Consider the following 12,183-nt stretch of genomic DNA (forward strand, 5'->3'; position numbering starts at 1 on the left):
GTGTATGCATGCATGGGCGAGCACTTTGTAAAGAAAGACAGTGTTGAAACACTGTAATGCAGGTAGAACTGAATGTTTTCTGTGTATTTTGTGTATGTGTGTGTGTGTGTGTTTGCATGCATGTGTGTGCCTGTGATTGTTGTGTGTGTATGTGTGTGTGTGTATTGTTTGTGTGTGTGTGTGTGTGTGTGTGTGTGTGTGTGTGTGTGTGTGTAAAATAACAAAAATGAAAATGTTCGTCTACCATTATACTGGATTAATGTGATGGGATTTTTACACCAGTTTACAATCAACGTAGTGTTAAGTATATTATCATTGTTATTATTATGATTATTATCATTATGAGTATTATTATTCTAATAATAATAATAATAATAATAATTATTATTATTCAGTCAATTAGCTTTAATAATCATTTGCCTTGAGACAAGGCTGGAATAATGTATCAGATGACGACAGGGACAGTGTTTACAGTAGCACCTTACGGGACTGCGTTACTATCTGGCTGATATTACGCAGTCCCTTGCCTTCTGAATTTCTAACCAGGCGGACTGACATTAGTCTGATGACTTTGCTGCCATGGCATAAGGGACTGCGTATATGAGCCAGATAATAAAGCATTCACAAAACTGTATAAAATAAATAAATGAATAGATAATAATAATAATAATAATAATAATAATAATAACTATAATACCAATAACAAAAATAATAATAATAACAATTATAACAATAATAATTGTAATAATAATAACACCAATAATAATAATAATAATAATAACACCAATAATAATAATAATAATAATAATAATAATAATAATAATACATGAATAAAGCTTAGGGTGATGGGTTTTGGCAAAAATATAATCTCCAAATAAAATAAAATGTTAAACAATTCTGACAAATATTTACAATGAAGAGCAGACAAATTTAACTCAACATAATATTAATGGTTACAATGAAAGCACATTTACATATGGGCATACAGCTGAAAAAAATCAAATAGAAACTTTGAAAAATGAACAAATTATAATCATTCAAATAATTGTACGATGATGGTGGGTTCTCACTATGATTATTTTCAATGCTTCTTTCTACAGAGATTCCCATGGCATCTCCAGCTCTTTAGCAAATTTGATGGATATGGTAGCTAAGGGAAATCTAACATTCAACATTCTTAAACTGGGTATACCCTGGGCATATACAGTACAAACATCAAAGCAAAGCATAAATAGAAAAATGCACTACATCAAACAAATACGTTTTGATAAACTAGTAGTCTGTTGGCGTATTGTGTGACTCACACTCTCAAAGAAGAATCTGTTGTTTGTTTTAAGAAAACATACAACAGATTCTTCTTTGAGAGTCTGTGAGTAAGCATGTGTATTTGATGTGTCCGTGGCTCCACATTGACCCACTGTTCCAATCGATAAATCAGATCTGACTCATGGTTGTCTTTGATATGCCATATAGGCTACAGTATTTAATGTTGCACAATTTTCTCATAGGTTTTTGTTGGAGTTGCTTCTTGAATGCAAAGAATCCTCCTTTATGGCCGTCACTGTTAAAATACATTTGGCAACCATATGTCACAGAATTTCTGTGGTACAGTAGTTCACTGTACTACAATAGACAGTGATGTAATGTCTCAAATAGAGAACAGAACCTCTATGAAATGACCACACACCAGGGTGAGCACACCTAAGATCTCTCTCTTCTTGCTGCCAGAGACGTGGGTGATAGCAGACAGACAGGGCCAGAATGTAACCATGGGGAACAACAGCAAGGGGAAGGGCAGTGGGACACAGAGGCAGGATGGCGGACGGCGCCCACGCCCAGATGGAGTCAGACAGTGTTTCTGATGAAGCGGTGATGCCGGTACCACACAGGACCAACCACCATACCTCTCCGCAGAGAGGCACATCATCAGCATGATGCTGGTGAAGACAGTGAAGTGCGTAACGTACGATTTAGCAAAATCCAAGGACTCCTCAAGGTACAGTTTCCCTCTAGTACTGACATAGACAGCTCTGATTACGATCTGGACCAGGTCTAAGAGCAGCAGGCTGATGAAGAACACAACTGGAGCCTGCTGATTGGCTCTGACCAGATGGAAGAGGATGTGCCCTGACACACATAGTGAGCAGACCGACACTGAACATAATGGACTCAATATATACTTCATGAAGGCACAGGGTGTGCATTATGTTCAAACTGTTCTTTATGGCAATGTTTTTATTTAACTCATCTATGTTGAACAGCCTCTAATTTCATTGCTTTGAACTGCTATTTGATATATCCTCAAAGATAAGACTTGATATGATGGTCTGAGTTAGTTGAGATATGAATGATGATGCATTCTTTGTATATAGTTCGAGTTAGTTTTGTCTAGTTCAGATAAGAGTGCCAGATTGTCAGGAATGGTGTTTAGGTCCTACATTAAATAGTCGTAGTAAATGGAATACACTAACTGTTGTTTTCCGTACCTGAAATTACAGTTAAAGTCAGCATCAAGAAGAAATACCAGCCACTAGTTTTCTCCCAAAACTGTTGTTGCTCAATTCAACAGATGCTTGTTGCTACAGCAGTTGTGACCAAACAGTGGGCCCTTTGTGCTCCCTAATGCAAATATGTGTCCAGCCATAGAGAACGAGGCTCAGGCTGGATGTGTCAGCTGAGACACCATGATGTTCTATTATCTCTAATTGAAAACTAACCACATGAAATTAAAACGAGCGTGTTTAATGAATGGAAATATGATGCGCAGTTTATATTGTGGGTATGATAATTCATCAGATCATCTGATTATGCAGCGAGAGAGATAAAGAGAGAGAGAGAGAGAGAGAAATAGAGAGATATATAGGTATAGATAGATAATATATGCTTTTTTCAGCATTAATATACAACAGTGTTTCTCAACCAGGGGTCCATGGGCCCCTGTGGTCCCTGGCATAATTACAGGAGGTCCTTGGGAAAGGGTTAAAAATATTTTTGTTAAATATTTTTTTAAATGCTGATATAATATTGTATGTATTGTAAATTGCAAATTTGTTCCACATGAGGGATGATGTAAGTGTACCAGGTTTTATACATTTTTGTCTAACAGCGTGGAAATGCCAGTGCTTTGAAATTTGCATTTTGATTCGTTGACACGAGATTCGAATCTTGACTGACTCACCATGACACGCACGCACACACACACGCACGCATGCACACACATACACACACACACACACACATACACACACTGTAGCGCCACCTATGGTCGAATCTGCATATGCTTTGAAGTGGTGCAACATGGTAGTGCCCTCTTTGTGTCCAGTGAGTTTAATGTCCCTAGATGTTTGTTGTACAAAATTATAAGCACTTGAACTTTGTGGCCCAATTTTTTGTATTTTTAATTTTTGAATGCCAGTTTCTCCACCATCTTGGATTAAAGTTCTTAGCCGTTAACACCCTGTAGGGAGACATGCACCCTAAATATACTTGTGAAATTTCAGACCGATCGGACTTACTCAACTGAAACTCAACTAAAATTGTATTTATAAAGCACATTTCAGTCGAGATCACTTTTGTCAAATTTGAACATTTATTATACAAGCGGCATAATACATAGCATATTAATTTTGGCGGTGTGCTCTGTCTGGGGGGGCCCCCTGCCTTCCACCGTCGTGGAAAGCGCTCCACCGGCGTGGAAGCGCGTTAGCAGGGGGAGGCAATCTAGGTGTTCCCCCCCTCTGGGCCAAGCACTTGGCCCAGACAGCCAGGGGGAACGGCATCTAGCCCCCTGCCTCAATGACGATCAGAGTGGGCCGCGATCGGCAAGACGCTCGGAGGTAACTCAGCCCACTAAGACCGTCAAAGAGTGCCACAGGAGGACTGCTGTACATTATAATCCCTGGTCCCCACGGGCCGACGCTTCGTGGGTTCCGCGGGAGATACAGCCTAGTGTCTCTGCGTCCATGGCGCCCGGAGGGACCGGTGGATGGCCATTCGGAGACGTAGCGGCCCACGTTCGCCACGGAAAGCCACAGAGACCAGCTAGCGGCTACTCTGGCATCCACTAGCCGACGCTAGTGGAATGCTGCTGTACATTATAGTCCCTGGTCCCCACGGGCCGACGCTTCGTGTGTTCCGCGGGAGATACAGCCTGGTGTCTCTGCGTCCATGGCGCCCGGAGGGACCGCTGGATGGCCATTCGGAGACGTAGCGGCCCACGTTTGCCACGGAAAGCCACAGAGACCAGCTAGCGGCTACTCTGGCATCCACTAGCCGACGCTAGTGGAATACCTGACAGACTACCCCTGACAGAGAGCAACGATGACGACAGATGACATCGACATACGCAGGAGGAGCAGGGGAGGAGGTGGGGCGAGCATGCAATGCACAACCAGCAGTAATGGCAAGCGCGAACAATGACATGTTTTGACAGCTTAAATACATGCGCTCTAGTGAGCTGACCAATGTTATGGCAGCTACAGTCAGCTGGTGCTGGCGTCATGCGTGACTGATTAACCTCAGCTGACCACCCCGGGCGTGACGTACGTGCCTCGCCTGAATTTGCGTCGGGGACTTCATTTCAGTCGAGATCACTTTTGTCAAATTTGAACATTTATTATACAAGCGGCATAATACATAGCATATGAATTTTGGCGGTGTGCTCTGTCTGGGGGGGCCCCCTGCCTTCCACCGTCGTGGAAAGCGCTCCACCGGCGTGGAAGCGCGTTAGCAGGGGGAGGCAATCTAGGTGTTCCCCCCCCTCTGGGCCAAGCACTTGGCCCAGACAGCCAGGGGGAACGGCATCTAGCCCCCTGCCTCAATGACGATCAGAGTGGGCCGCGATCGGGAAGACGCTCGGAGGTAACTCAGCCCACTAAGACCGTCAAAGAGTGCCACAGGAGGACTGCTGTACATTATAGTCCCTGGTCCCCACGGGCCGACGCTTCGTGGGTTCCGCAGGAGATACAGCCTAGTGTCTCTGCGTCCATGGCGCCCGGAGGGACCGCTGGATGGCCATTCGGAGACATAGCGGCCCACGTTCGCCACGGAAAGCCACAGAGACCAGCTAGCAGCTACTCTGGCATCCACTAGCCGACGCTAGTGGAATGCTGCTGTACATTATAGTCCCTGGTCCCCACGGGCCGACGCTTCATGTGTTCCGCGGGAGATACAGCCTAGTGTCTCTGCGTCCATGGCGCCCGGAGGGACCGCTGGATGGCAATTCGGAGACGTAGCGGCCCACGTTCGCCACGGAAAGCCACAGAGACCAGCTAGCGGCTACTCTGGCATCCACTAGCCGACGCTAGTGGAATACCTGACAGACTACTCCCCAAAAGAACACACCAGCAACTCCGCGGCCCGCATGCGCAGAAGGGTTGACGGAGAGCGCTCTGACGATGAACTGATGACTGAGGTACCCCCCAACCCAATGTCACAGTCCACTCATAGATCTTTGGGCATCCAGAATATCCAGGACTCCAGGCCGTAGGTAGCGTTCATAAGCAGACGAAGACCATCGGCCCATGGACTTCAGGGTAGACACCGGGGCGATCGCGGCGGCGGTGGTTGCCGCTCCTATGCGGAGGGAGTGTGCAGTGAAGACCATCGGCCCATGGACTTCAGGTAGACACCGGGCGATGGCGGCGGCGGTGGTTGCCGCTCCTATGCGGAGGGAGTGTGCAGTGAAGACCATCGGCCCATGGACTTCGGGGTAGACACCGGGGCGATGCGGCGGCGGTGGTTGCCGCTCCTATGCGGAGGGAGTGCGCAGTGTACCGGTCCGGTGGGAGCCCACACGCCTGGCAGAGGGTGCGGAGTCCGGCGGCGAACCAGGCTCTGGTCATGGGCTTTGCCTCTCTCGTCATGAAGAGGGGCTCCTCCTCACCGGCCTGGGGCCAGCTCGTCAGTAGGAGCTCATGGAGGATAGAGGACAAAACAAGGTGTTAGTGCCTGATAAGGAAACATTCACGCCGGCACCGGCTCAGTCCGCCTTTGAATGCTGCAGGTGCAGGACGAAATAGAGCGCGTGCAACGTGACATCTGCCCGAGTGAGGTCGTGCGCGGGGTTGAATGACAATGTGCGTGTAGAATATTCACCGACCTTAAGGAACCCATAGAAAGCTGTGAGAATGACTGTTTCTAACATCAAATCCGAGTGACCACCAAAACACCCCTGCCTCAACCGTGCGATTAACCGATGAACGAGCGAAGGAGTGAAGGGAAGACGTATATCCATGCCTTGGGGATGCTCTTCGTGATGCCATTAAGGAGGAGCTGGATGGATCGGTTCCCCAGCAGAGAAACGGTGGAGGGGTCCAGGCATCGCATGTGGAATGAACACCTGCAACAATACTCTGAACCGACAGGCCGCAGCCGCCTAGACACGACACAATGAACTATGAATGCTGATAGTATTGAATATTCACAGGCATGACGTTTACATTGAATATGGAGCAGAACGTAGTGGACGCCGGGCCCCAGGTAGCGTTCGTATGCCGATGAAGGGGTCCAGGCAGCGCATGCGAAATTGTACGCCTGCTACGACACTTTTGACCGATCGAGGCCGCAGCCGTCTGGATCCAACACGATGGACAATAAATGCTGATAACCGAAACGCTAGCGGGCACGAAGGTTCATCAAATGTGGAGCAGAACGCAGCGAAAAGAGACCATGCAGTCGCATTGGTCAATGCGGTCCGGGCCAGACCAGCTCTCATGCATCGGGCAGCGGATACAGTAGGGCACGAGGCATCGCTTGGTCCAGAACCATCTGCTGAAGAGGCATGTAGCACCCGATAATGTAATAATCAACCGATAATGTAATAACGCCTGATAATGTAATAAAAGTTTGACTTAAGTCCATCGAAAATGTAATAAAACCTGATAATGTAATAACTTAACCAATAATGTAATAAAATGTCCTGACTGATAATGTAATACCATTTTTCTGATAATGTAATACCTTATTACATTATTGGTCAAGTTATTACATTATCAGGTGGGTCTTTTTTTTTCAAAACTGGTAATGTAATACTTTACTGATAATGTAATAATTTAAAAAGTGAATGAATAATACTGTTAGGGTACTTTGTGGTATACTTTGGCGTACGCTGTGGTACTTGTGGTATACTTTGGTGTGTCTCATGATACTTTGCAGTATACTTTGGGGTGCTTTGAGGTACTTTGTGGTATACTTTGGGGTACTCTGTGGTATACTTTTCAGTACTTTGCAGTACTTTGTGGTATACTTTGGGGTACACAGCAATACTTTGCAGTACTCTGCAGTATACTTTGGGGTACTTTGAGGTACTCTGCGGGAATACTTTGAGGTACTTTGTGGTGTGCTTTGGAGTACTTTGCGGTACTTAGTGGTATACTTTGGAGTACTTTGTAGTACTTTGCAGTACTTTGCAGTACTTTGTGGTATACTTTGGGGTACACAGCAATACTTTGCAGTACTCTGCAGTATACTTTGGGGTACTTTGAGGTACTTTGCGGTACACTGCGGAATACTTTGAGGTACTTTGTGGTGTGCTTTGGAGTACTTTGCGGTACTTAGTGGTATACTTTGGGGTACTTTGTAGTACTTTGCAGTACTTTGTGGTATACTTTGGGGTACACAGCAATACTTTGCAGTACTCTGCAGTATACTTTGGGGTACTTTGAGGTACTTTGCGGTACTCTGCGGAATACTTTGAGGTACTTTGTGGTGTGCTTTGGAGTACTTTGCGGTACTAAGTGGTATACTTTGGGGTACTTTGTAGTACTTTGCAGTACTTTGTGGTATACTTTGGGGTACACAGCAATACTTTTCAGTACTCTGCAGTATACTTCGGGGTACTTTGAGGTACTTTGTGGTACTCTGCAGAATACTTTGAGGTACTTTGTGGTGTGCTTTGGAGTACTTTGTGGTACTTGTGGTATACGTTGGGGTACTCTGTGGTATACTTTGCAGTACTTTGCAGTATACTTTGGGGTACTTTGAGGTACTTTGATATTTTGCAGTAGTTTGCAGTAAACGTTGGGGTACTTTGCAGTACTTTGCGGTACTTTGCGGAATACTTTGAGGTACTTTGTGGTCTGCTTTGGAGTACTTTGCGGTACTCTGCAGTACTTTGCAGTAAGCTTTGGGTACTTTGCGTTATACTTTGGAGTACTTTGAAGTACTTTGTGGTATACATTGAGGTACTTACCTATACTTTGCAGTAATGTGTGGTAATTTGTGGTATACAGAGGTACTTTTCAGTATGCTTTGGGGTACTTTGTGGTACTTTGCTGTATACTTTGGTGTACTTTGCTGTATACTTTAGAGTACTTTGCGCTATACTTTGGAGTACTTTGTGGTATACTTTGGAGTACTTTGAGATACTTAGTGATTAGTAGGGCCCTTCAAAAAGGGGTTCAGTATTTTATCTTAGCCTATATAGTAGGAGACAGGAACTGATTTAATTCTATGAATTGAAAGCAAAGTGTATGAGGCAAATTATGTGAGGCTGCTGTCCATCGACTATATTTCAGATTGCAATACCATAACTCCCCATACTCATCTCCAAACGCAGGATGGAGATTGGAGATTAAACCCTTCCTGCACAGGTGGATCCTCAACTTCCTGACGGGCAGACCTCAGGGGGCGAGAGTGGGCATCATCTTCTCTCACCCTAAACACTGGAGAAAGTCACCCTCTCACCTTCAACACTGGGCTGTTTCATATCCTCTGTACAAACACGACTGCATAGTTACCTACAATTCCAGCTCAATTATCAATTCACTGATGACACAGCTGCGGTAGGCCTGATCTCCAACAATAATGAGAAGGCCTACTTGGAGGAGGTGGCATGCCAAACTAAATGTTGTCAGAACAACCTCCACCTGAATGTCAGTAAGATAATGGAGATGCTAGTGGACTACAGCAGGAAGCAGGAAGATGAAAGTGATTCTAGTGGACTAGCAGGAAGCAGGAGCGGCCAATTGCCTGAACAACAGTAGGACCCCTGTGGAGACAGTGTATTTACAAGTACAGTATATTGATGTACAGATCACCAGACATGGACAACAAACATTCCTGTATATGCATGATTGAGAGGGTGTCTGACTGAGAACATCAACACTACCAACATGCTATGGAAGCAACACCATGCAGGACAAGTCACTGTAGAGAGTGTTTGGTCAGCAGAACATATCTCCCACACCTCCAGGACATCGACACACGGGGCTGCAGGACCAAGGTCAGGAGAATGTTGAAACATCCCAGCCACCCGGACAACAGCCTCTTCTCTCTGCTCAGGTACTGCCTACTGAAGAAGATCAACTCACAGAGGCTCAGAAGAAGCTTCTACCTTCAGACCATCCACATCCGGAATGAGTTCACTCTGCTCATCTCTGTCCTTAACTCAGTACTATACTCTGCACAACAGCACTGTATATTTATACCTGCTAGATTATAAAAATCTACATTCTGTAAATAAACGTGAATATACATACATTTATTCTCTCTAGATCCATATGTATACTTCTCTATTTAGGTGAACTGTCCAATTTAATATGTCATCTCAGCTCATTTTATTTCATTCCATTAATAAATATTTTATATTTTGGACTTGGTTTACATATTTATATGTTTGGTGTGTATAGTACGTTTCTCCTTTTTACTTTGCCTAGTGTACATATTTAGCAGCTAGTGGAAACATCACTGCTCATTGTCAGGGTATGTTGCATGTTACCGATAAAACTTTGACTTGAATATGCTATGTTTACTCCTTCACCCTCTAAGTTCCCTAGATCATACAACATATTTTTATGCAATATTCGATGCATACTCTCTACTTTTCTTTGACTTTGTGGATGATAAGGGGAAATTTCATTGATCTTTACTTTAAGCTACTGCATGAGTTCCCTCAGCACCTTGGTCATTTTGGATTACTGTATGAGGACCATGTTTAATATAAATGTGGTTGTTTGTTTGGCTATTTCATTGCTACCTTTCCCTGTCAGCTGCTTAAGCCAGAAATATCTACTGAAGATGTCTGGCACCATTAGAATATATCTTTATGTGGCTTTGCCATACCATACTTTCAATCTATTCATATCTACAAGATCAATCTGGTGTCTGGTCTGGACATCCTTGATTAGCTTCAGGATGGGCTTGTCCACAAATCTGGCCTGAAGGTGCTGGTACTGTCTGGATTTATAGAGTAGGCCTACCTTAAATTCTGTCCTCACTAATTCTGTCCTCATTAATGTAATGCCTGTGTAGGCTAGTGTAATTATGATTTTTAAAACATCTATGGCTATCCGAAAAACTGGAATAACATGATATAAAGTTTGGATAAACAAACGGGCAATGTGGCACTGAATGTCAGTTATTGTGTGCACCTCATTGGTTTTCCCCATAAACACATCTTCAGACCTCACTTCCATCCATTTGTCTCATGTGCTCTGGAGAGGTAGGTGACGTGAGGATAAAGGGTAGTTCATGCTAATAAGAAGTTGGTATGGTATTGCAATCTGAAATCTAGTCAATGGATAGCAGCTCTTAACTATAGTTGATGAACAGCAGCCTCACATAATTTGCCTCATACACTTTGCTTTCAATTCATATTATTAAATCTATGTCTTAAATTAAATCCTGTCTCTTACTATATAGGTTAAGATAAAATACTGAACCCCTTTTTGAAGGGCCCTACTAATCACCAAGTACCTCAAAGTACTCCAAAGTATACCACAAAGTACCTCAAAGTACTCCAAAGTATACCACAAAGTACCGCAAAGTACTCCAAAGTAAAGCGCAAAGTACTGCAAAATATTGCAAAATACCAAAGTACCCCGAAGTATACAGCAAAGTACCCCAAAGTATACAGCAAAGTAGTACCTCAATGTATACCACAAAGTACCCCAAAGTATACTGCAAAGTACCCAAAGTTTACTGCAAAGTACTGCAAAGTACTACAAAGTACCCCAAAGTATACCACTAAGTACCGCAAAGTACTCCAAAGCACACCACAAAGTACCTCAAAGTATTCTGCAGAGTACCGCAAAGTACCTCAAAGTACCCCAAAGTATACTGCAGAGTACTGCAAAGTATTGCTGTGTACCCCAAGTATACCACAAAGTACTGCAAAGTACTACAAAGTACCCCAAAGTATACCACTTAGTACCGCAAAGTACTCCAAAGCACACCACAAAGTACCTCAAAGTATTCCGCAGAGTACCGCAAAGTACCTCAAAGTACCCCAAAGTATACCACAAAGTACTGCAAAGTACTGCAAAGTACTACAAAGTACCCCACAGTATACCACTAAGTACCGCAAAGTACTCCAAAGCACACCACAAAGTACCTCAAAGTATTCCGCAGAGTACCTCAAAGTACCCCAAAGTATACTGCAGAGTACTGCAAAGTATTGCTGTGTACCCCAAAGTATACCACAAAGTACTGCAAAGTACTGAAAAGTATACCACAGAGTACCCCAAAGTATACCACAAAGTACCTCAAAGCACCCCAAAGTATACTGCAATGTATCATGAGACACACCAAAGTATACCACAAGTACCACAAAGTACGCTAAAGTATACCACAAAGTACCCTAACAGTATTATTCATTCACTTTTTAAATTATTACATTATCAGTCAAGTATTACATTACCAGTTTTGAAAAAAAAAGACCCACCTGATAATGTAATAACTTGACCAATAATGTAATAAGGTATTACATTATCAGAAAAATGGTATTACATTATCAGTCAGGACATTTTATTACATTATTGGTTAAGTTATTACATTATCAGGTTTTATTACATTTTCGATGGACTTAAGTCAAACTTTTATTACATTATCAGGCGTTATTACATTATCGGTTGATTATTACATTATCGGGTGCTACAAGGCAGACCAGGCCGGACAGGGCCGCCCGCAGCCGGGCACAGTCTGCAGAACTCTGTAAATCAAACAGGGAAGCGAGTCTGCGATTCGATCGTTGAGGCCGGGGACGAGGATGCGTGGAAAAGAATTTCCCCCTGCCCGGACAGCCATGCGAGCAGCGCATGAATTATTGACGAACGGAATGTACGAACGATCATAGTTGATAAAATTCACGGTGCACCGTTATTGCAGAAGAGAAGCGTTTCCTAGACCACTGAGGGGCCCCGCAAAATATTAGCGACGATAGAGAAACTGCACGTCGCGCATAAC

The sequence above is a fragment of the Borostomias antarcticus genome (assembly GCF_949987555.1).
Source record: "Borostomias antarcticus genome assembly, chromosome: 2".
In the NCBI taxonomy this organism is placed as follows: domain Eukaryota; kingdom Metazoa; phylum Chordata; class Actinopteri; order Stomiiformes; family Stomiidae; genus Borostomias; species Borostomias antarcticus.